Source organism: Eulemur rufifrons, chromosome 1, assembly GCF_041146395.1.
Source record: "Eulemur rufifrons isolate Redbay chromosome 1, OSU_ERuf_1, whole genome shotgun sequence".
NCBI lineage: Eukaryota > Metazoa > Chordata > Mammalia > Primates > Lemuridae > Eulemur > Eulemur rufifrons.
In genome coordinates this window covers 31,857,264-31,884,032 of record NC_090983.1, presented here as the reverse complement: position 1 = coordinate 31,884,032, position 26,769 = coordinate 31,857,264, and positions in this window count along the sequence as shown.

The following is a 26,769-nucleotide window of genomic DNA, read 5'->3' as shown; positions in this document are numbered from 1 at the left end:
CTTCAAAGCACTTATCACATCTGAAATTACAGTACTTGTGTATTCATTTGTCTGGTGGTGGCTGTCTTCCCCTGTGAGAATGTTGACTTCCTGACAAAGAAGACCTTGTCTGTGCTCCCAGCTCCTAGAATAGTGCCTGGCACACAGTAGGTGCTCAGAAACATTTGTTCAATGGGCGGAGGGAGGGGGAAGAGCAATCAGGCAGGTCAGCATTTACTTACAGTGTCACTTGGGATTATGGTTTAACTAGAGAACCATGTAGTGGCAATCACATGGAACTGCGTCCAAATTTAGTAGGAAATGAGAGAAATGGGAGAACTGAGGAAGGTGCAGTGGAAGAGGTGTGGAATTCAAGCTCAACCTTAAAGACGGGGCGGGCTGAGTGAGGTTAGACACGGAAACAAGCACAGTGCTAGGCGCTGGGGACACAGTGATTTAAAGAAAAAGGCATGGGCCTCATGAAGCTCACAGTCTGATGGTGATGACAGATATCAAACAAATAACCGCACGAATTAAATGCAAAACGGCAATTGTGACAAGGGTTACAAAGGAGTGGAACATGATATTTATTAGAGCAGGTAACAGGGTGACCCAACCTCATCGGGCAGTTAGGGAAGGCTTCTCCTGGCCGGATCAAAGCCAGTGGGAGTGACCAGGTAAAGAGGGTGGGAACCGCCCAGGTGAAGCGCCAGAGACTGCAAACAGCTGTGAGCAGAGAGTGAGGGGGAGCAGGGAGAGGCCACCCAGCACCTGGGGAGGGGACACGCTCTTGATCCTTAGAGCAGAGAGCAATGCACCATGGCCCAATGGTTTTGATTACCTTTCGGGCATTCTGGATTATTTTTACTGCCTTTTCCCTACTTTTCTGCATTGACAACGTGGTCTGCAATGAGAGAGTGTTACTGTAATAATCAGGAAAATAGAGCATTTGTGAAAAAGAATGGTGGCATTATAGGCCCACTCTGGCTTTCTTCCCTACTTTCCCTCTTCTTTTCCAGGTTTGCAGAAAATTAATGAAGGTGTCTCCCTTTCAGGGCTGATCCTGGGTGCCGGCCTCAGCCTGGCCCAGGTGAGGGACATCCTGGCTTAGTGGTCCCCGGGCTCCCAGAGGAGAAGACGCAGATATGCTGTGCCCTCTTGAAACACCTGAGAACCCTGGCTGGACAACAGGCCAGGAACATGGCAGTGTGTTTTCTGCACCCACCATCTGGGTGTGGGTACTTCAGTGAGGAAAGGTTGTATCATTCACTATTTCTACCATGTGCTGCTGTATCCGTCATTGTTCTTCACACGGCTGCATCATAGACTGCCTGATTTGAGACCCTGGTAGATAAGCCACTTAAAGGGCCAGGTTTTAAGCGGGGGAGATGCTGCCTTCCTGGTTCACCACCTGTGATGCGGATCTTGTCCACAATCATCTGTTGAGGATATCTCCAGTCCCGAAAGGTCCATCTTTAACAGCTCGCAAAGGGGTTCTTGAACTTGTTATCTTACAAAGACAACTAATGGGTTCATTGAGAATAACCGAGCTGATCACAAATATGAATGAGAACCACACAATTTATGCAACCTTTTAATGTCATTCTATATTGTAACAACTACCATATATAATACATAGATATAAAATATTAATATTAACTCTAATCATAATATACACATAAATAACTATAAACTATTAATATCAATGATGCACAGCAGCATTACCCTTGTTAACCCTCAATCTCTCTGTATAAAAGGATTATTGGATTGTTGCTGTGATCTGGTCTACACCCTCCTCTTTGATTGCTGTGGCTTTGTGTTTCTGCGGGCCTCTTCTGCGGGCTGCCCGCATTAGAATGGTTTTATCTTTACAGGAGGGCGTTTAATGAGCAAGGGCAATCTCAGTCATTCTAACTGCAATTTATTGTTCAAAGTCAATTCTTCAATGATGGAATCCTCAGCCTTGGCCTTTCCCAGGAGACAGCTTTCCGCAGCCCCCCAGACCGAGGGCTTGTTAGTGTGTGTTGCCCACAGCCCATCTCTCCTCTGCTCCCTTTTGCACCTGGATCTCTCATCACGATGTCAGCTCCCTGCTCCTTGGATCTGTGCTGCAGCCGGGAGAAGGGTTTTAATAATGGTGTCCCGGCTGAGAGGAGATCAACTTTCCCCACGCTACAGATGTCACTGTCTCAGGGATGCTGCCTGGTCCCCTCTTTCACAGCCTCTCTGCCTCAGCTCCCACCTCACCCCACAGCTCACCCCACACACCCCTCGCCCCCTTTCCCTTCCAGACGCACTTGACTACCCCCACCCACCCTCCACCAACTGCAAACACCGGAGGTGACTCTGCTTAACCATTTCTTATCTATTATCATGCAAGCTGCACGTGCATAGTTTCAGAGTAAATTCTTCATACAAAAATCATCATTTGAGTCCCTTCCTAATCAGAAATTAGAAGTGGGTAGCATTAAAGTGATTTTCATTATCTGTCTTCAGAGTTTCTGTTTTGTCGATAAATAAAGGGATTAGTGATTCCTCTAAAACATTTTAGGATTTGCAAGAAAATCTCTTATTCTTGCTGGCATTTGTTATTCTAATTGCCGAGATAGATTGAAAATATATGTCAGTCTCTGTTTAATTCAGCACTGACAATAAAAGTTCTAGGGTTGCTGATTCACATTTCCTTTAGTCCTTGGGCAGTCATATTGGTAGCCGACCTTCAACTTCTGATCTCAGCCCTGTTTCGGGTGTAGGCAATTGCATCCTCAACGTTGCTTCAAAAGGTGAGCTACTGAATTCCCTTAGAAGTGCCGATGTCAGCTTTATAAACGTGTTGAACACAGCATTGTAGGATAGTATGAACCCCTTATTGGATTCAGCCATTAGATGGATACAGTGCTAACTTTTTTCATTTTGCTGTGGATAAAACTGAAAGCACAGACATCATGAAGACAGTAGGTGAAAATGAGACATTTTAGGTAATACGGAAGCATCAGTAAAAACATCTCACCTTGTCTTTCTTCTTATCTGCTCACCATCAAAAGACAGAACACTTGCAGTTGATTAGTGTTATAGCAAGACTATCATGTCACGGAGCATAGAGTTTTACTTTCATAGCTTTATGACTTACTTTTTGTCTTGGACTTATATGTTAGGGTTCTAAAGAGATCGTTTATGTTTTTAAAAATGTATACTTCGATACTCGGAAGGAAAACGAACTTTTGCTACTCTCCCACACCACTCAGCACAGAACACTTGTGACACCAGATGTGGGGATGGGTTCCTCACATGCCAAGCAATTCTCTAGTGGACACCAACTGAATTTAACTGGATTCTCACATTATCTACCTGGAGATAGCATCAGATCCTACAGGTTGAGGGCTCAGTCCTACTAGACTGCCCCCCACTTTAGATGCCAATTGCAAGTTCAGTCCTCCTGAACTTCTGGCCGACAGGTTATAAATTGGGGGTTCCTGTGCCCCCCTCCTTGGGATTGACTAATTTGCTGGAGTGGCTCACAGAACGCAGGGAAAGACCACTCATAGTTACCCATTTGTTATAAAGGACATTACAAAGGGGACAGATGAACAGTCGATGGAAGAGATACACAGGGTGAGGCGTGTAGGAAGGGGCCAGAGCTTGCATGTCCTCTCCAGACATGCCACCCTCCAGGCATCTCCATGTGTTCAGCTATCTGGAAGCTCATCTGAACTCTATCGTTTTGGGCTTTCATGGAAGTTGCACTAGGTAGGCATGACTGATTACCTCATTGATCTTTGGTGATCAACTTAACCCCCAGAGGCTGGGGGTAGGGCTGAACGTTCTACCCCTTTAATCATATGGTTGGTTTCCCCGACAACCATCCTTGATTCTGAGACTACCCAGAAGCCCACCAAGAGTCACTTCACTGGAACAGAAGATGCTCCTATCAGGAAACTCCAAGGAATGTGGGAGCTCTGTGTCAGATGCTCCTATCACTCAGGAAATGACAAGGGACATAGGAGTTCTGCGTCAGGAACTGGGGGTCGAAGACCAAATATTAGAACAAAAGATTCTCCTGGCGCCCCTGCTGACAAAGGTTTTAGGAGCTCTCTGTCAGGAACCAGGAACAGAGACCAATATGTGTGTTTCTTATTATTTCACAATATCACAGTACCTTTTATGAGAAAATTTATAACTATACTGAAAAGCACAGAAGGGGATTTGTGAGGATCACATGATATCTTGCATGGTGCCAAGGGCCTACTGAATATAAAACATCTAATTTTATACTGACCTTGTCAGGTAAATTTATTTGAAAGGAAAGTTCCAGCAGGACCAGCCTGGGGAAGTGGCCCCCATGTGGTGAAACAAAAGACAAAACAGAACACTTCTTGGTTTACAGACTACACGAGAAAAATCAGTGTCTTTTTTCCGCTTGACTTTTGACCAAAAAATGTATTAGCTCATTTGGCCCCCTGCCTCATGCATCAGGCTGGCTCCCGAATGTCTGTTTCCTCTTACTGAGAATCAAACCCACCTTCAGAGGATAAAGATTTATCACCCGCGAGGCCGTGAGCTCTGAAAGAACATCCCCCAAAGAGGCCCCACAATGTCGTGAGGAGGACAGCTCTGCTGAGATAAATGTGTAGTCTCTCCCAAGGCGGCCATTTCAAAAAGAGTAACATTTATGTGTGTGTCTGTGTTTTAGGATCTTGGTTTAAAATATCACCTGACTTTAAGGTTGTTTCATTTATTGATGTTACTGTTGTCATTTGTATTTCGTTTGTCGATGTCACTGGTCTCGTGAGTAATATACCTGTGCTTGTCACCACCACTCTCCAGATAGTTCAGCTCTTCAAACTCGCTCACATGCTCTCCCCCTCAGCACACCCCTCTGTCTGTCATCGTCACCACATTCACCCACTGATTCCAGTCATCCTGCCCTGTAAGTCACACACGTAACCTTGGGAGAGTGTTTCTCAAAACCTGGAAGAGTTCTGCTCTGTTAGCACAAGGAGACTGTTTTTCCAAGACAGGGTCCCAGATACATCTGGAAACAACCAGAACATGGGATAGTCACAACATTATGTATGGCTATCTTTCAGCTTAATTTTAATTTTGGAATGTACTTTTAAAATAAGAATACTACTGCGTTTAAAAAAGTATAAAGCAGTTTCAATAGTATATGGTACATTTAAATGAAATGATATTTTTTTTCCTAACAGAAGGAATGCAGAAAACTCCTTTAAATGATCATTTTCTTGCTGGAGCAACAAAAGCAAGCCTTAAGCCAGAACAAGTCCTAGTTTCTGAGGTTTCTTTTGTTCTGTTTTTTTTGTGTGTTTTTTTATTGCAAGAGAGGCCTGCCCCCCACCTCATGCTACCCTACCCCCAGAGGGCTCCTAGTGCTGCTGCCCCTAGTTTCTGTTTTTATTCCTGGCTCTAAAAAGGTATGAGATTATAAAGTTTATAGTGTCCACTTCCATATGTTTCCTTTTAGTTGCTTTATTTTTAACTTAAACTAAATTAAGCATAATAAAAAATAGAATTTGTAGCAAATACTTTATACATGCCTATGTGCAAACAATAATAACAGATTAGTATCTATCTGTTTCATTAGAGAACTTCAGGACATTTCATTGGTTTCTTAATCTTGGTATTCAAAAGCTCTAAAAACCTAGGATCCCTGGAATAACAAATCATATAATTAAAAGAGACCAATAACCTTATTGAATAGGTGAAGAGATTTGAGGTCAAAGGAGTTTAATTATTTCAACAAAGTTTCACTGTGAATGGGTGGTAGAGCAGGACAAAAACCCACCACCAGCCTGATGAGTTAAGTAGAACAAAGAATAATTTATTTATTTTTTATTTTAAAAAATTAGTTAATTAATTATTTGAGACAGGTTCTCTCTGTGTCACCCAGGCTGGAGCGCAGTGGCAGGATCACAGCTCACTGCAGCCTAGAACTCCTGGGCTCAAGCCATCCTCCTGCCTCAGCCTCCTGAGTAGCTGGGACTACAGGCGCACCGATACCACACCAGGCTAATTTTTTAAACTTTTTGTAGAGACAGGGTCTAACTATATTGTCTAGGCTGGTCTCACACTCCTGGGCTCAAGTTATCCTCCCGCCTCTGCCTCCCAAAGTGCTGGGATTACAGGCGTGACCCACCATGCCTGGCCAAGAATAATTTATAAAATCTTTCATTTTTGCCTCAGTATCCAAGATCAATGTTTTCTTCAAATTAATAAGAACTTCAGAGACATGCACAAGGAACCAAATGAGTTCTGATCCTACTAAAATACAGTCACCATATGAGCATTTCATGTATTAATTGATGGGTGAAAGATGGCTTTGACTTGCTCTTTGTTTAATGGCAATGTTTGTTTGCCGGTTAGAAACCGGGACAAATGTGGATGTTACTATGTATCTCAGTTGCTGAGCTCCAGATCAGTTCAACCAATAATTGAGCACCGATGCCATTGCCAGAACACTGGCAAGAAGAGCAGCACACTTGTTTTGTTAACATCTTCCTCTAATATAATTCACTGGTTCGATCTTTACTAAAAGTCTGCTGAGCACCAAGGACAGATAAATAATCACCATGATTTACCAAAAATATTGCTAGATGTTTCCTGTCCCCCAGTGATTATATATTGAATGTTTAGCTACAATTAAGAGATATGGTTGAATATAAATTAGGAGAAGAATAAAATTAAACAAAGATTCACTGTTGATAACTTGCCATTGATCAACAAAATCCAACAGGCAGAGTTTCTGCTCGTTGATTTTAGGGATTCCAGGACTTCAGGAAAATTTGCTGATGAAAAAGGAGAGGATGTTCTGAGAACAGAGCATATTCCAGGCTCATGAGTTTTCAGAAGAGTGTCTATAGCAACGAATGGGTGATTTTGAAGCAAACGAAGAAGCAGGTGCTATACCTTATCACCCACGTAGGGTTCTTGCCCCCCTGCAAAGTTTAACCTAAATCAGTTCACAGACAAATAATCAGGGGCTCAGTGGCTCACACCTGTAACCCCAGCACTTTGGTAGGCTGAGGTGGGAAATGGGAGGATCACTTGAGGCCAGGAGTTTGACACCAGCCTGGGAAACATAGCAAGACCCCATATCTACAAAAAATAATACTAATAAAAAATAAGAAATTAAGATACATGTTTTTAAAAAAAGAAAGAATCAGATAAACCCAAACTAAGGAACAGTCTGCAAAACAACTAGTCAACGACTCTCAAAAATGTCAGTGTCATGAAAGACAAAAAAAGGCTGGAGAACTTTTCTAGAGTAAAGGAGCTGAGAGAACTAAGAAGATAACACTTTCATGGCTCTCATGGGGGAACCATAAAGGTCTTATTTGTATAACTGGACAAAAATGAATATGAATGTATGTTAAATAACAGTATTGTTTCAACATTCATTAATAAGTCTCATTATCATGACAGCAATGTTGAGTTTATACAGGAGAAAGCCCTTGTATTTTAGGAGTTACATATCAAAATACTTGGAGATGAAGTGTCGTGATGTCAATGATTACCTGTCAAATGATTCAGCTAAAATTCTATGCGTGTGTGTGTGTGTGTGTGTGTATGTGTGTGTATGTGTATGTGTGTCGCTAGCTAAAGTGACAGTGAGTGTATGTGGTGTACTGTTAACCATTGGTAAATCGGTGAATCTAGGTGAAGGGTATATAGGTATTTATTATACTGTCTTTGAGACTTTTCTATAGGTTTGAAATTTTTCAAAACAAAAAGTCCTTCCCTTGTTGTATGCCAGCGGGAGCTTGTGTCACACAGGCCCCAAACTGCCCTGGTGATTGTGAATGCTGGAATGAGAGTCCTTTTCAAAGATGGCACCAACACCATCGTGGACTTCAGTGTCTGATATGGAGGAGTTGGGCCCACTGCAGTCAGTGCAAATAAGTCCTGTCAGCAGCTTACTGGAAGGTGATTTATGCACTTAGACCTCATACCAAATAAAGCCTGTCACCCCTTGCATAGTCACAAGCATGGTTATCCAAGGGGGAGGCCTGTGTCTCTTCTCTATAGGATTGTAGGGTAAGTGTATGAGATTATTAAGCAAGATTTTAAATAAAACAGTGTGCACATGGGCCCAGTTGTGTGCTATAATATTCCTATGTAAAAAAATAGATTTTATCAACCTTTGTTTTTTTTAAATTAACTTTCTGGTAAATATTACATACCTGTTTTTCCCTTACTGTACTAAATTGGTTGGATTTTTTTTTTATGTATCTAGAAGTTGGATGAAGGAATGTTAAATGAAGCTTGCAGGCTATTTCTAGATGAAACACCCTTCTGGAGTCTGTCCCTGGAGGAATGATGCGATACCAAAGAACTCTCACAATCAATTTCCTCTTCAAATTCTACTTAAATGTTTCACAGCAGTTAAAGATGAGGGTAAAGATGTGTGTGTCTTCAGAATGTCCTGGGGAAGAGAGTTGGTTCCAGGGGCTTCCAGCCTCTCTCGGACTGGGAAGCTTAAAGAAGCACCACATGTTGACCCACCTACAGTTCTGTTTTCACGTTATTTTTCTGAGGTCCCTTATAGGAGGAAACCCAAAGGGCTCCTTTAATTCATATAAACTTCCCCACAGCAATGAAAATAAAAATCTGAAGACCATGCAGCAATGTAGATTTTAGAAATGTTTTTGTCGGCTAGGCTCACTGGGAGGCTGAGGTGGGAGGATCACTTGAGGTCAGGAGTTCAAGAACAGCCTGAGCAAGAGTGAGACCCCCATCTCTACTAAAAATAGAAAAAATTAGCCAGATGTGGTGGCGCATGCCTGTAGCCCCAGCTACTTGAGAGGCTGAGGCAGGAGAATTGCTTGAGCCCAGGAGATTGAGGTTGCTGTGAGCTAGGCTGATGCCACGGCACTCTAACCTGGGCAACAAAACAAGACTGTGTCTCAGAATAAAAAATGTTTTTATGTGAAGCAACTATACCTTCTTAATTAATATTATAATTTCTATTAAAATAATGAAAGCATCTTTACTTCAGGATACCAGTGGATATTCTGACATCTTCAAGAAACTCTTAAATGTTCTGGAAGAATTCCCTTTGACCAAACCTCAGGGATACAGTCATACAAGTTCAGTACATTTTCTGGAAGAACACAACAGCCGAGTCTAGCTGCAACTGTCTTTAGATGTAGCTTTGCTTTTTAATTTCAAATTGCTAGCATAGTGTCAGCTTTTGGGAAGGGATCAGCTATGGAAAAGCTCCATCACAAGCAACACTCAGAAAAGACAATGGAATAACAGTTTCCATTTATAACAGCAACCAAAAAAATCAATCTCTAGGAATAAAATCAACAAGAAATGTGCAGGGTCTACATGAAGAGAACTTTTAAACTCTACTGGTGAACTTTTTAAAAATAGACTTAAATAAAGGGAAAGACATAGGCCTTAGCTAGGAAGACCCAAAATGTAACAATATCAATTTTCTCTTGATCTATAAATTAGATACATTCCCAATCAATATACCAACAGAATCTTTTGGGAACTTGATTTTAAAGTTTATCTAGAAATATAAAAATAGACATTTTTCCAAAATAAGAATAGTAATGAAGGAAAACTAGCCCTATATAATATTGAAATAGTTTATATATCTTTAGTAATTAAACGTTATAGGTTCTGATACAGGAAGACACAAATAGGCCAGAACAGGGCAGTCCAGAAATAGACCAGAAAATGAGGCATCATTAGAAACAAAAATGCATTTCACATTAGTGTAATAAAATGGAGTATTTATGAAAGAATATTGGTACAACTAGCAAGCCATTTTAAAAACAAAGAAAAAATCATAAAACTGTACTTCTATTTCCCACCTTATGATGAAGATAAATTCCAGATTGATTAAAGTTGTAAACCTTAAAAACTAAAGGGGTAAAATTACTGGGTAAAAATATGCATGAATTTTTTTCAAAATCCATAGCCTGAGGAACATGAAACCCAGAAGTCATAGGAAAAGACTGATAAATTTGACTATATGAAAGAGAAAAACCTTAGAACAAAATATAAATAAGAAACATATTTACATCAAAAAATTTTATAAATCAATAAGAAAAAAATAAAAATAGCAAAGTATACGCACTAGCAGATAACTGGGAAAATAAATACCAACCATTAAACTATATTGAGCTTCACTCAGAATTTCGCTGCAAGTTAAAGCAGCAACAAGATACCATTTTCACTTATCAGACTGGCAACCGCTTAAAATTTTGATGATACCCAGGATGGATTAAATTTGAAAAATTTTCTTCGACAAGCATACTCTCTCATAATAAAATTACTGGAACCGAGTGGCATATTCTTGAAAGTGGCCGGGGCTACAGGGGCCCAGCAGCAGGGGGCAGCAGAGACCTCCTCTGCCCGCCTGTATCTCGAGCGTCCGTTTTACAAAAGTAGACACTGACCTGGAATCTAAGGGGACAGAGCGCAGCAAAGGGGAGACGTATTATCAGTTCTTGTCATCTCCTTAGAGACAGCGTGAGATCAGGCCAGCACGTGCACGTCCCACACACGAGCGAGCGAGGGGCCTGGCTGTCCCACTTGTCAGAGCCCAGGGGACAACAGCACCTCCACGCCAGGTGCTCACTGAGTTGGGCGGTCCCCTCTCCTCAGGAAGCTGGCACTTAAAGAGCTGGTGCTCAAAGTCTGGATTTTTCACTGAGTCCTTTCCAGTCACTAACCTAGGCAAAGGAGAGCAAGGAATCTAGGAAACTGCCAGAAATTCTCATTTGCATTTCTAAGCAAACGCCCAGCAGCTGTAGTCATTTCAGCGCATTGCTATGGGGTTGGAAATGAGGTGAGGTTGGGTGGAGAAGATGAACCGTAAAATGGGAAGGAGTGCAAAGGACAGGTTGGCCCAGCTCCCTGCCTTCTCTGAGGGACACTTGGGCATCGCAGTGGCAGGCTCCCTTTCCAGTTGGTCGCCCCCGGCTCTTTCCCTCTCTGTGGACCCTTTCCCCCTGTGGTCCTCTCTGCCCTCCCCTGAGTCTCTCATCTCGGACTTTCCTGTGCTTCCCTGTCCCTGCCATGGGACTCCAGTTTGCACCAGTGAAGGGGTGGCCTCTCCAGACACGCGTCCCCAGCTCCCACTGAAGAAGTCAGCTGGACCCAGCGTGGCCGGCTGTGAAGATGGACGCCTCTGCACTTACCCAGCAATGCAGACTGGTTTTCAGGGAGCATCACAGCACCTTTTCCTGGATGTCCTCTGGGGTCAGGGTCTGCCCTGTCACATACAAAGCCATCTTTAGACGTGCTCAGGAAGGTAGGCCCTTTACTGGGTACAGAGTTAGGGGAAAAATGACCTGACAAATCAATGTAGACTTCATGTATACACACACGTGCGTACTTGTGTGCTTTTTTGCTCTTTCTTATTATAAAAATAAAACATGTCGTTTAATGGACATTTGACAAATACAGAAGAACATAAAAAAGAAAATAAAAATCTTATATAAACCTACTACTCATATATGACAATTGTCAAAGTATTTTTAAAATACTATATTAAAAACTTGCTTCTCATACAAATCTTAAGTAAACATATGTCAAAGATTTACCTAACTCATTAATGAGGGAACCAGCAGAATGACAAAACTGAATGAGAGTGCATTTGAGAGACTGAATATATAGGCACTCAAAGAATGATGAAGAAGGTTGCTTGTTTAGGTAAAAAACCGGTTAATATCCTATGGGGACTAACTGTAACCTTTGAGGTTGTCTTTTCTACAGGGTAGAAATAATTTTATTCTCAACTGGAGAAAAAAAAATCTGTGTTATTATGTAATTTCACAGAGTCTAGGCCCTAATCAATAGTAAATAATGAGTTAAACAAAGGAACCTTCCCCTAGATGATAAGATAACCATTGAATGGGTTTGCTAGACTGTGTTCCAATATGACTTTGAAAGGACATGTAGTCATTCTTTTGTTGTTTTTCCAAGTTTTGGATAATATTTCTTAAATCACTATTAAAATTTTAATAGATTTCTTTCTAATCTTAAGAGTTATTAGGGTGTATATAAATATATAAATAAATAAAACATATATTTTTATAAAGCAAGGATCATATTTTATATATCTTACATTGTTCTTTTTTCACTTGATAGTATATCATGAACAATTTTTCCATGTCACTAAATATTTTTCAAAATGGGATTTTTTTAATGTGTATGTGTTTCTTTTATTCAAATGGACATGCTCTAATTTATTTACCCAATTCCCATTGTTGGGAACAATTAATATGTCAGTGAATACTCTAGTACATAAATCTGCACACATTTCCAAGTATGTCCTATGGACAAATTTTTAGCAGTGGAGTTTTGGTCTATTTTTTAGGCTCTTAAAACTGTGGCCTTTAGAAAGATTGTTTCAGTGCACACTCTCAAAAACTGGGTGTGAAGGCACTCATTTCATCACATCCTTACCAACATTGAGTATTATATATTCTGATCTTTGAAGATTTGGAGAAAAATTGTATCATGTTATTTTGATTAGCATCACTTTAATTATTAATGATGTTACACATTTTTCAGATGTTTACTGGCCATTTATAACATTTATAGTTATGTCTTTATGCTGATAAAAATGAACACTAAAGACAGACTCGAAGCACAAAAATGTAACTAAAGGGTACCTGGAAGACTGTGGGAAATGTGAGGGAAAGGATTCTGCAGCTGACCTCTGTGGCTGGAAGGAGAAGGACCTGTGGTCATGTGCACGTGACCCCTTGTGACCCCAGGCTAAGCCACTGCTGCGCACCCAGGACTACCAGGGAGAGAGGACAGAGCAGTGTCCAGATCAGCGCCTGGTTCTCCCATTGATCTGCCATAGCTGGGTTGGTTGTTGGTCCAAGAGGGTTTCTGCCAAGATGGCAGAAAAGAACCTGTTGTTTGGAAAATTGGTGTTCATCCCAGGATCATGAGGAGACAACTTGAAGGGACAGGAGTATTCACGACGTCACTTTGGTTACACAAAGGCAACACTACAGGAATCACAGAAACTTCAAACTTCAGAGGGTTTAGAAATTCCCAAATTACTCAGAGGAAGCCCAAGGAATAGCTGTGACCACACTTAGACACTGAGAGTTAGGCACTGAAAGAACAAAAAATGCTCTAAAATGACATCTTTTAAGAAACAGTGACAGCAGAGGAACTTCTTAAACATACAGACAGCTTCCACACTGCCTCATTTATTATGGAAAATTAAGAAGTTCATAGCATCCTACTCTTTCCTGAGAGTGGTTCTCCTCTTTGTGTCTTACTTGTATAGTCAAGGGATGGCAATTTTTCCTGGAACATCCCTCAACCCTGACCCCAAAAATCTTAAATCACTTAAAGTTGTGATTGTATTTTTTTCTCTCCAGAGCCGGCTGCCCAATCTGTTTTACTCTTGAACGTGGGAACATGTTGATAACTAGAAACGCCACCCACTACTTGGGAAGTCTAAGGTGAGCAGATAGAAAAGTCACTAGACGCAACCTAAATTCAGTGATTCACCAACTTGTAGTTTCAAACATCTGCAGAGCTCTCTGCTCACCCCCACACTGTGACTGCTGTACCTTTTCTCAAGTCCTGGCATTGCACCTTGTGACGGTTGAGTCACTGCCCATAAATAAAAGGGAACCTTAATGTAGGGAACGAGGGAAAGGCTGAGAGAGCAAGATGAAGTCTGAGCAGAGCTGTGGCATTGGAAGATCTTCCTGTTTCTAGGGCCTTTGGGATACAGATGTGTTAGAATTTGGAGAGACACTTGTCCCAACTTGAGTCGTCCTGCGCAGTTGTACTTTAGCTATAGAAAGCTCCGGCCTCGCTGAAGGATATTCTTCTGGCAATCTCAGCCCTGTGGGATAGAGCCTGGAATCTAGAAGGGGGCAGAAAATACTGCTAAGAATCTAAAATAAGCATCGCAGAACTCCAGCACCAAACCCCAGGGATTTTAGTCGACTGTAACTTACAAGCTGGGTGGCTCCTCCCCCTGCTGTGGACCAGAAGCAAAGCTCTGCTGGGATATCACTTCCCTGGGAGCCCAGACTCCCTGTAGAGTCAGCTTGCTCCTTCAGCACCATAATTACCATAATTGCTGTAATTACCATGTGTGTTCCCAGTGCCAGGTGCTGACTCTGCCTCCTGGGTGCCTGGTGCAACCTTCTAGCCTTGAACAACTCATTCCAAATCAAATGACAGGTGACAAGCCTGGCTCTCTGTCAGATGACTGGCTTCTTACAAGGGGAAGGTTCCTGTTTTTGCATGTATTTTCCTAGTATCTAGCACATGCAAGACACATAGATGATGCTCAGTGAATCCATGCCGAAAGGAAGTGTGTGATGGCCAACATTATAAAGGGGGTGGTCAGGCAGAAAGAGGGTCAAATACGCCTGCTTTCCTTGGAGAGATCGCTCTTTCAACAGATGAATAACCTGTTCAGGGTCCTTTAATAGAACCTACCAGGGAGTATCAATTGAGTTAACTAGAGCAGTGAGCAGATTGAGAACTGTGCCGTTAAAATTCAGTGTGCTTAGTCTGAAGAAGAAAAGAGCTCAAGGTGCAGGGGCCACCCTCAGGAGACAGGACGTGCCCCAGGGAGAAGGACTGCACTCTTGGATGCTTAAAACAAAGCAAAGCACAGCGACTGGTCCACTCAGGACGGAATCTCCCACCCCTCCTATGTCACTCCTTTCCCCTCCCGGCGGCCTCTGAGCTGGGGCTCACTAGACATTGGATACCCTCCCTCCCCTCCTCACGTCTTGACAGCTCCCGTTGCCACAGCAGAGCTCCTGACACATCCTCAGCTTCCTGGGGCCGGGTTAGGCAGCCCAATCCCCGCCAGCCAGTCCAGGACGCTGCCCCTCTACAAACTTCTGAAGAGCATGGAAAGAGGGAGCAAAGCCATTCACTGCTCTGAGGGAGGCACAGGCGGGTCCCTAGCACGTGACAGCAGCCAGCGCTGAGCTGAGGCTGCCGGATGCTGTTCCTGCCAACAGGAAGGGATGCGCTGGTCCAGCTTTCAAACGGTTTCACCATGACCCCAAAACTACATTTTATGACGGGACCCAGCGTACGGGCGCACACACACACACACACACACACATGCACACACACGCACACTCACTGAAACTAAAGCCCACAGGACAACAATCACTACCACTGCTACACAGCATACACTGACACTTCCTCCGCCCTCCCTGCCCCTGTCCTCTCGGGCCCTCCTCTCCCCTTCCCTTCCCTTCTCTTCTATTTATTATCTTAGATATGTGGACCCTGACTGAATCCATCAATTTCACGATTCTGTAATGCGTCACGATGGACAGTTGGTATTTCTGCAGAGGTGGCCAGAGGACCCCCGAGTGGAGCCCAGAGTTGCTGGTTAACACGCAGACCCCTGAGACTCACCCAGACGCCTGAAGCTGAATTTTTAGGGTTGTTTGGGACCCTGGTATAAGTTCCAGAAGGAAGCCTGCACTGCAAGAGTTTTGGAGCAGATGACCTCTAGAGTTCTTTCCAACTCCAAAGACAGGGATTTACTGAGCCCCTACTATATACAAAGCATTATGCTAAGAGTTACAGGAGATGCAGAGAAATCTAATACACAGCACCTGTCCTGCTGGAGAGACAGCATGTGCACGTGGAGACAGTTAAATAACATCTTCATCGTCATCTGGTAGCTCATGATGAACAGCCAGAGAGGGGCCAAGCACACGATGCCCCGAGTCCAGAAGATGGGGACCTGTGTGCTGTGGTACACGGCAGTCAGAAAAACCCCATTACGTGTTAATTAACAAAAGTAAAGTTCTAATGCACTGCCATGTTTTTCCACTAATAGCCATAATAGAGACAACTATAACAATAATAAATAGTTGACATTAATTGAGCTATTTAATTGCTTGCAACATGTGGCTTCATGTGACTTCTCTTTTGGTGTTGGCAACAGCCCATGAGTAGAAAACGGTTCTCAGAGTGTGGCCGTTGGACCAGCAGCATCACTGTCACCTGGGAATTTGTTAGAAATGGACATTTCGGGCCCAGGCAGACTAAATCGAAAGTCTGAGGTGGGGCCCAGCAGTCAGAGTTTTAACAAGCTCTCTAGATGACCCTGATGAACCAGTGGGTAAAGTAATGGTTTTGTCTCCGTTGTTGCACATGGGGACACTGACGCCCAGAAAGGTGGAGTGGGCTGCCTAGGGTCATTCGGCTAGTAAATGGGGGAGCAGAGGTGGAACCCCAGCAGCCCTGCTCCCTCGCCCACACTTACCAGGAGTGGAGGGGACTCCCACTTGCACTCTTCCAGTGCCCAGGATGTCACGCTTGGGCCTCGCATGCTCACAGAAGTAAACGTTGTTTACTGTTCACAGATTGGCTCGATGAACATCGGGAAAGTTGAGGCAGCAGACACTGACTATCACATCAGTGGAGGCTGTGCACCAGATGATTCCGAAATGGCATGTAACTTACAAAAACATCTGGGGTTCCAGTTATTTGTGATGATAGATCAAATGTGAGCTTGGTTTCTTAGAGTATAGGTTTAGGTCTGTTGTGTCCACCAGCCCATGCCCACTTTGCATGCAGTGCAAATTGTGAGCCAGATGACTCACGCAGCTTCCAGATCCTACCACCTTCCTTCTGTGAGGTGACAGGGAGCTGCTGACCCTGCAGCTTTGAGGCACTTGTCGAGTAGAGCGCCCGACGATCACTTTCCATTTGCTGCACCCTAGTCACAGCGTGTCCCTTTGATGAATGCCTCAGGTTGCCCCCCAGAAAACTCCCACAGAGCAGAGTTCAGTCATGCCTCCCTCTCTTCTTCCCGACGCCCTCACCCTAGGCAAGGCCAGTGGCGGCCAGGGAAGAACATGATTGGCCTCTGGAAGGAGGGCCGAGGTTTGGGCCTGTCCCAGGCAAATCTCTCTTCTGCTTATGCCAAGGAGCACCTCTTCCCTGCACACTGCCAGCATCTCCTCTCCTGCCAGAGCCCGGCCCTGACCTAGGCACCCGTCCAGCCCAGCTGCCTCGTGCTCCAAAAGTCACACCTCGGCCCTCCCACGGCCCCTTTCACTGACTGTCTAATCCGTGGACAATAGGTATGAAGACATCACTGGCCTATTTACCTTTCTCCGCAATGTTTCTGCCTATTCTAGAAACTTCAAAACTCATCTTTTTTCTGCCTGCTCATCTCATCAGAGGGAGGCCCCACCTGGTACCTTTGCTTTCTACTGAGCCCTCGGCTAGAAACCCACGGCCCACTCTGCTTTTGGGTGGGATTTTTATGACCCACTTATCCACAGTTTTATGAGATGTAAAGTTATTTTTAATTCTCAAAACAGATGTATTAAAATTTAATAACAAATATGTATATAATGCCTTGAAGGAGAAGAAGCTGTCCTGAGATCCAGCAAACAGTAGTTTGTCCTAATCCACATTCCGGAAGGACTGCACCTGTCTGGCAGAGCTGTTCCTTCGCTCTTTTTTCCGCCTGGAGCCAGACCCAGTCACTCGGGAGAGTCATTCTGTGCTGTCCGTACCAAAATGCCTTGGTGGGGTCGTTATCAGAAACCTTGGGCCTTGCTTAACTCTCATGTTTTAAGTATGCAGGGAAAAACATGGAAAAGATCCCAAGAAATATTAAAGAAATTGAAGTTGCCAGCCTAAAGGGAAAAAAAAACTCTAAGGGTCCATATTCTGATAACATTTTTTGGGTGTCAGGAAATTTTAAAAAAAGCTAACATTACACAGAGAACATTAATCAGTTTAAATTGTAGAAATATCTTTTATCTACCATATAAATATAGACATATACATGTAAAATGCATAAAGTTAAAATGAAGTAGTCACTCAAGTAGGTGGCCTGGGAACTCGTGGGATTCTTCTCTGTGGTGGCTGAGAATTGAGTAGAGACACACGTCTCAGAGGGCTGGCATTTCTCCTGCCTGGACAGGGAATTTGGTTAGTGCCTACTTAAGGTGGCATCAATCCAGAGTTCATGATTTTAACCCATTTGTCATCTTGGAACACTTTTCAGGTAATAGAATATGCTTTGCACAAACTAGAAAATGTTCATAAGATTCCCAACCTGTGTCTGAGGCCGAGCCTGCAAGACCAATTTGCTGTCCAATACAGCCTTCCGGGGGTTCGGTTTTCCCCAGGGAGCATTTGTAACAGAGACCCAGATGACAGCTGTGGCAGCCGAATGCCACCAGCCACCAGAGAGGGTAACAGGGTCTAATCATCTAAAAAAGGTCTTTGGAGAAAAGCACAGTCTTTCAAATGTCAAAATCACATTGTCTCTTAAATGCCTAATTTATTTTCAATGTATTCTTTCACACTGATTCCACAATAGTTTACAGCTAATCTCTATCACGGACTCCCTCCCTGGGGATCTTGTTGTGAAATTTCACGTTTTCATCCACCAGCTCGGAGAGTTAAAAATGAACAAACCAACTGACGGGACAATCCTCAAGCAAGAATTTGACCCAAAGACTCTGATACGATGCTGGGAGAAATGTATGGAAAATTCTTCACACTGAAGCAGGAAAAACGCTGCAGAGGAATTTAACCAGCAGAGCTATTGGAAGAAGAGATGAATCGCTGGTACCCCCATGAAATAATCACTTGGTGATAAAATTCTCATTTTATCACCAAGTAATTTTCTGAAATGCTTGTAAGTCCAAAAAAATTGTTTCCAAGGGCTTATCGTAAGAGATACTAATTTTTAGAAAATAACCTAGTAACTTGAGGTTTCGGTCCTGGTTTGGCAGATTTGTTTCTTTTGCTCTATCAGCGAAGATGCTATGGTGGATGAACAATTGCTGATAACAAAAAAAGCCTTTAAGGAAAACCAATATTAAAAGCACCACAGTTGTAATGTGCAGATCCTTGTGAGGACTGCCTTAAATCACAATCCCATTTAACATCTCTTGTCATACTTTTGTGTAACCCTTAAGCATTGCTTCCGAGTGGCTTCCCTGACCCTGAACACCTACGCCACACCACCCACTCTTGACCCTCAACTCATTATAGTCCTATTATGCCAAAACTTATTATTGCCCTTCAAGGCTCCTCACTTCAGGCTATAAACTAAGCCCTTGTCTTAGTCATGTCTTTATTCCTCCCAGCACAAGGCATAACTGTCCAGATGAAATGATGGATGGATGGGAGGATGATGGATGGGTGATGGGTGGGTGAATGCATTGTCACATGAATGAGAAAGTGAAACAATTGCTTTGTGAGTAATGGGTCTTCCTTTGTAATTTCTTTGAAATTGCTCTACAAGTTCTAGCAAAATAAGCTTGGACTGTGTGGTCCTTTCTGCAAAGGCGTAGTGGAATCATTGGAAAACTACAGAGAAGACATCAGCATTTCTGCCAGTGATTCGTTGTTGTTGTCTGTAGATTTTCCAGATACATTTTACTTGGCAGTGTAGAAATAGCCAGATGCTAATAATGAATCTTTTAAAATCAGTGTCACTGAAATCAAGCCAAGACAGAGATCCCTGAAAGCTAACGTTAGTGGGATTTTTAGAACAATTTTTTATAAAAATTGAGTTTTGTAGGATTGTATGAAAAGATTGTTGGAACAAAAAGATTAAAAATATCCAAATATTCCTACGCTAAATGTCCATGGGCCCCTTGCCTAAGAGATGAGGGCCCCAGGCACTTCTCACGCTCCCAGCAGGCACTTTCCTGTGTGGCCCTGGGACGGGGACCAGCTCCAGCGCATCAACATGCCCCGAACTAGGCCATGTGTCTGCTTCAGCAACTGCACTGCAAATGCTCTGTTTGCATTTTGCCACTGGATGATTTGGAAACATAATCCTTACTTTGTAAATAAAGATTACTTTCAGCTGTTTAATTAACCACACCCAAAATTGCAACCATTAAGCTCAGGGAAGACAATGACTAAGGTAGGCCTTTTTTCAAATGAATATACACATATATTTTTTTAACACACCCTAAGTTGCCTCACTCTGATCTGCTTTTGAGTCACACACACCCTGTGCCCCAGAATATTCCCATCTACCTTTCTCAAAATTTATCTGACCAAGATTCTTTTTACTCAAGACATTCTCTGTTCTGCTCTTAAGAGAAGGCAACCTGAGGTCAGAGATTAATAAGTTGTACCCACCTAGTAAAATCTGTACCTTGACAAGGCATTTCTATAGGTGACGCCTAAATCTCCAGGTCTTCCCAGTTTAGGACCCAGCAACACCACGCAGAGCTCCATAGGACACGGGCTTGGACAAGGCCACTCCAAGCCTCATAAACACCTGACCACATAGATGGCTGCTTAGAGCACCTCCTTTCAAAGAAAATTATTCAAATATAGTTTTAGTGGTCAATACCTTTTCTCAGTGAAAAATAGCTTTATTGCTTTGTTGGTAATTATATCAATAATATGTGCTGATTGCTACTGTGAAAAAAATTTTAGTGATACAATAGGTTCAAAGCAAAACACTAGCTGGAAGCCCACCATGCAGAGCTGACTGCTGTCAGCATGTTGTTAATATCCTTTGCTACATGTCTCTAGGCATGTGCACGCGTGTCTATGTAATTTTACACAATTGGGATCATTTTACACGTGCTGTTTAGTTGTAGACACATTTTAAAAGAGTTTTCATTTTTGTTCTGTTTTGTTTTGTCAGGGGGAGGAGGATGTTGCCTTCCCCACCCGTCTCCCCCACCGGCAGGCACCAGGTCACCCATGTTAGCCTTTCCAGTGTGGATCCTTCCGTTCCCTTCTCCACGCTCACATAGTCACAAGCAAACACTCATGCACATATATGGAGCCTGGGTATATAATATCTTAATGTCTTTGTATGAAAATGTTCCTCTCATCTCCCACTTACTTTCCTCCCCGCCTAGTGAATAAGTAAATTGAAACAACTTAGTGTTAAGCTATGAGAAAACGCAGGGGCTTCAAGGGCATGGCGATGAGGTAGCAGGTGAGGTTGGCGTGTACAGTCTCTTTGCCTGCCTTGAAATTCCACTTAGCATATTCCCTCTCAAGTCGCCTCATCTGCTCTGAATCAAGAAAGATAAAACCCAGAGCTTGGTCAACCCAGTACACGTCATCACCAGACACCGTGTGTGTGGCTGGTGACGCCATCAGGGCAATGGGGCTGCCAACGGGGGACCTGCCGTAGGGAGGGCTGAGTTTGCAGCCTGCGTCTGTGCATTTTATGACCGTGTGACCTCACAGGTATCCAGTGCTCACCCTGGTCCCCCCATCTGCAAAATGGGAACAGCACAATAAATCTCACAGTGTTGCTGTGAGGATTAAATGAGCTAATACATGCAAAAGCACTTTTAGTAGTGAAGTGTGTTGGACAGTGCGGGGACAGTGCTCTATATACCATTTATTACATAAAATCCTCAGCAGAGTCTGAGGCAACATACCATATTCAAGCATGGTAATATTTCTGCAGTGAGAGTTCTTAAGAGACTGTGGATCTCACCTCCTCAGATGAGACTGGGTCAAGTTTCTCCAGTTTGGGGGATTCAGAATTGCAAGTGAGAGATTGTGGACTTATATTAGCATTATTCAATTTTTCATATAATAACTCAGTGTGTGTAAACAATGAGATTATGGACAAATAAGATTTTGTTTTTGATATTTTGCTGTATTTTCTTCTATAATTTTCTGCAAGTTTTTACCCCCTATGAGCAACTGAGAATACTACCCTCAGAGGAACAAGGAGAAAGAATTCACTAGGACAGAGTGTCGATCCCCACATGACAACGAAGGGCAAAGTGAGTCTGCAATCCGACGAATTCTACTATTTGTTAACAATTTGAGTCAAGTTGTTATTGCTTTGCAGAGTGGGAGAAGCAGAGTGAGGGGCTGTCCTTATCGAATCCAACCTTGTACTAGGACAGACTCTGGAAGGAGGACGGTGCCCGGCAGGCCAAGTGTGACTAGGCGATGCTGCTGGAAATGGCGAGAGGTCCCTGCCACAGCGTGTGACTAAATTCTAACAATAACATACACCTTTAGGCTTTTCTTTACCTCACGGTTTTCATGGAATGGCACCTTTGCTTCTCACAGGTGGCACACACCTTTGGATGAAAGCATTAGTCCCATGCCAATGAAACTGTGCCTTTATCTCAGTGGCTTTTGATATTTCATTTGTGACTGCCTCACTGAAAAGATTCATATTACAGATGACGGAAGAACAGATTCACAATTGTATTTGCAGGCTGCTGCTCTGGTTCGTATCCATGCAGATGGGTCTGTATTGATTGCTTGTGGCAGAGTTGGATTGGGACAAGGCATTAACACCAAAATGACACAAGTGAGAGAGATTTCAATTTTGCCACCAGCCCAAATTAGAGAGTATAAAATATGCCCAGACTCAGTACTATATCGCCTTTGGGCTTTGTGATACAATGACCAGAATTGCCCGTAGGGTCCCCAGGAGCTCATTCTGGATTACCCAGAAATGAGCCAACTGGGATTTGGGAAAAGGGCTTCACCTCCCTTCCTTAGAGGGAGGGGCTTCACCAAAACTCAGCCTCCCCGGGACCAGTGGCTCCCACCCTTAGCTGGAGCGGCTGTAACTTCTCAGGGACTCCAAAGCACAGGTGCTAGGCAGCCAGCATTCCCAGACGACGCCTGTACGGAATCAGCACCCCAAACTCCGACTTCCTGTGCCAGGCAACCTGTTCGTTCCCCCCCACACACCAAGTCCACTTTTTAATGCTCACTCTATAAAAGGGGGACTCCCCTCTCTAGAACGTGGCCCGTGCCCCACATCCAGCAGGCCTCTCTGTGGGTGATGAAAGGACAGGAAATCTGCACTTTCGCTTTGCAATATTCCCCTTCCCCAGTAAAGCCTACTTTAAACCCCTGCCATGTGGCATTGTGCCCCTGAAAAGGGGCATGTGTACCTTGAAAAATCTTTGACTCATTGTAGTACTCTAGGTTCATAATTTGGGAAAAGATTTTAAAGCCGGTTATTTTTTTAATTTGAAGTACAGAGGATAAACCCTTGGCATGGGTCCAACCGGGAGTGTCAGCTAAAAAGCAAGACATTTCTAAATTCTCCCCATCCTCTAAAAGCCCAATGCGTGCTGTGGGCCATAGCTGGAACTTTGGCTGGCTTTGCCGGCCGCACCCATCGAGTCCCCTCAGGAGCAGGTACACGCCAGGCCTCGGCCAGTCTCTCACTGCTTGGCAAGCTTTGCCCGCTTCTGAATGACCGCCCGGGCCTACCCTCCTCCAGGACAGCCTCCTTCTGGGTCAGACAGTTCCCTACACAAATAGAAACCAAGCTCAGAGCTGCCCAGGAACTTGCCGTGAAGGACAGCTGAAAAGGCCTTCATCTTAAAGAAAGAATGAGCCCACATAGGCAACAATTCAGAAGAGGCGAGAAGCCATCAGCCAGGACTGACATATGTTCCACCCATGGTGGATTTATTCAACCATGAGCCCTCGCATGAGTCAGGCACCAGGCCAGGCCTGAGGATACCGCAGTGAGCAGGACAGAGGTCCCACTCTGGGCTTCCCCAGCGGCCTACCAGCCGGCTGCCCCAAGGGTGGAAGGTGGGGTGACGCTTTCAGATGCTTTTCTAAATCAACTCAGGCCAGTGGTCAGCGTGCCCGCCCCCTCCCCACCCCCATGGTCTGGACGTCCTAGGGCATGTTTACTAAAAATCGTCTGTTCATTTTGTCTTCTCCACCCCCATGCAAGTCAGGGATGTTTCTGGGGTCCTCTGTGTCCTTGGCCATAACCGACACTATGGCTGCCGCTCCAAGGGCGAGGGGCCTGGCCCCGACTTTGACCATGAGCAGCCAGCCATGCGGAGCAGATTCAAACGGCCTTTGTGGATCGGTTTATGGACCTGGTCATCTTGTCTGTGAATTCTCTGCGACCTCAGTGATTCTCAATGCATATGTGGGCAATGGGCATATGTCGATTTAAATGTAAATTCACAGTCCCAACAAGTATAAATAAAAATCATCTATTTTGAATTTTCAAATAGGGAGCTATAGGATTTTTATATTTATCAAAAGGGAATATGGATTTTAAAGGATTAAGAAATGATCTTTCCCATCTGGACCCTGAAGAGGAGGCAGGTGGCCCAACTAACGATCCTCTCAGCTGCGCAGCAACCTTCAGCCACAAGCTTCCTTCACTTACGCCAGGTGTGCCGAACACAATCATCACTTCCTAAAAGCAGCATGACCTGGAAGAGTCTGGGAAGCCTGGCTGTGGCTCCAGCCCCGTGCCGTCCAATGCCATGGCCAGGAGCCACGTGCAGCTGTGGAGCCCTTGAAATGAGCCCAGGCCAAACTGGGACGTGCTGTGAGTGCAAAATACACACTGCAGGTCGAAATCGAGTTGCCTAAAAAGAATGTAAAGATACTTCATTAATAATTTTGCTTTGATAAGATGTTGAAATGATATTTTAGATACATTAATTCATCTCACATTTTACTTTTTTAATGTGGCTACTAGAAAATTTTAACTTTTATAGGTGGTGTCCACCTGCAGCTTACATCACATGTCTATTGGACAGTGCCTCTGTGGCCAGCCCCTACTGCGTCTCGACCTGAGGAAAAAAAGACAAAACTTAGAGGCATCGGCAGAAGGAAGAGATTTAGTGGCTGTGGGGAGCCGGGCAAGAAGATCAATCCTTTGATCAAAAAATAAATTTTCACAAGGTCCAGAATTTCAAAGTGCATACCAGCAAAGAAAGACAGGAGAGGAAGAGAAAAGGAAAAGGAAAAAAAAAAGAAGAGAAAAGAAGGGAAGGGAAAAGGAAGAGAAAGAAGGGGAGGGAAAGGGAAGGCATGAGGAACAGGAAGGGGAGAGGAAGAGGAAGGGGAGAACAGCAAAGGAAAGGAACCTCTAAACCTTACCCATCCCTCAAGTTTCTGGACCTGCCTGAACGTTCTCAGCGACCCCTGCCCAAATGCCCAGCCCGCATCATACTTGTCTGCTATTATATTTGCCTTCTCGACAACCTCATTCATCAGTTTGGTTCAGTTCAACAAGTACATTCCACGTGTCTGCTATGTGGGAGGCATCGTGCTGGGCTGAGGGACAACCACAGTGAAGCACACAAGTCCCTGCCCCAAGGAGTCCAAAGTCTAGTGGAGAGACAGACGTGGGAACAGGCGGTTACTGCACAAACCACCCGGTGCTGGGCACTGCACGCGGAGCAGCACAAAGAACCAAGAGCTGTTTAGTGTTTCCTGCCTCTGCCCCTGCTGGGCTGCAAGCTTGTCCAGGCAGGCAGCGCACTTCCTCCTCTTCCATCACTGGGCTGCGGCACTCATGAGATGCTGACCGACTGGAAAAGGTTGGAGTGATGCGGTGGCTTTGAAATGGGACGGCTGGGTTCAAGTCCCAGCTCTGCCACTTATTAGCTGCAAGTGTGACCGTGGGCAAGTTTTTGACATATCTGTACCTCAGCTTCCACATTCGTAAAATAGAGAAAATACCTACTAGTGTCCTTGTGAATATTAAATGAGCTTAACTTAGCTCTAAGAGTATTTAACGCAGTGCCAGCACATATTAAAAGCCAAATAAATGTTAGCGGTGATTATTAGGACAATTGTTATTCCCCAACCAGTCCTTTGTGTTTCTGGCCTTATGTTTTTCTGCTTTTCTTAGCCTATAGCACCATCACGGAGAAGAAGACTTCTGAGTCACAGGGGCAGAAGGAGCTAGGTGTCTGGGCTTTGGCAGGGACGCTATAAACACTACCCCATTATTCCAACTTGGTGTCAGCCAAAACTTCCATTGGCCACCAGACCTGTGCAAACCTCACTTGATTAAATAATAATGCATATTAAAATGCATATGAAAGACAGTACAGTTCTGTACTAAGAGTACATAAGGTATGTGGCAACCGATCAGTAACTGTATCATGGTGGCTTTGGGGGTTTAAACTGTTAGACTCATTCCTCTTTGGGACCAAAACTGAAGAGGGAGCAGAGAGCAAGCTGAGAGGCATAATTGCTCATATATGTATTCAACAAAGTTTTATGGAGCTAAAAAGTTGTGACCAGGCACTTAAGCGATGGCAAAAATAAATCAGACAGGGATCCACTCACATCACTTATAACTTAGTTTAATTATATACAGTCTTATAATGAAATCAAGGCAAGTAGAAAGTGTTGTACGAGACACAGTCCAAATGCAGTCTTACGGGAGGTGATAAGAAGGAGATGACATCTAGCTAATGAGCGTAATTTAGACAAGTAGACACAAAGGAAAATTCCAGGTGGAGGAAAGGGCAGAAATAAAGGTGTGGGCATCAGGACAGTAGCAGGTATGTCTCAGAACATAGACAACCTGGTTTGGCTGGAGAGTAGACTATGATGGGGAAAATCTGGAGATAAAAGCTAGAAAACTAGCCTGGACAAGATCATAAATACCCTTACATATAAGCTAAAGTTTTCAGGTTTTATTGTCAGCCACACAAGCCTTTGACAGTAATTTGATCAAGGAAATAACATAATCAGGAAGATTAATCTGGTAGATTGCATAACATGAATCACTATGGGAGAGAACAGTTGGGAAGCGACTGCAATAGTCAAGAGGTGACAAAGGCTCGAGTGAGAATACGCCGGAGGTGATGGGGAGGAAAGACAGATGAGGTGACAGCACCTGCGCCTGATTGGATGGGGTGGGCAGGCAAGGAGTCAAAGCTCAGGTGAGTGGGAAGACGGCGGTGCCCTTAACAGAAACGGGCAACACAGGAGGAGCCGGTTTCAAAGGGCAGGTGGCGAATTTGAGTTTAGATGTGTAGCTTGGTAGTCAGCCAAGGGGTTTAT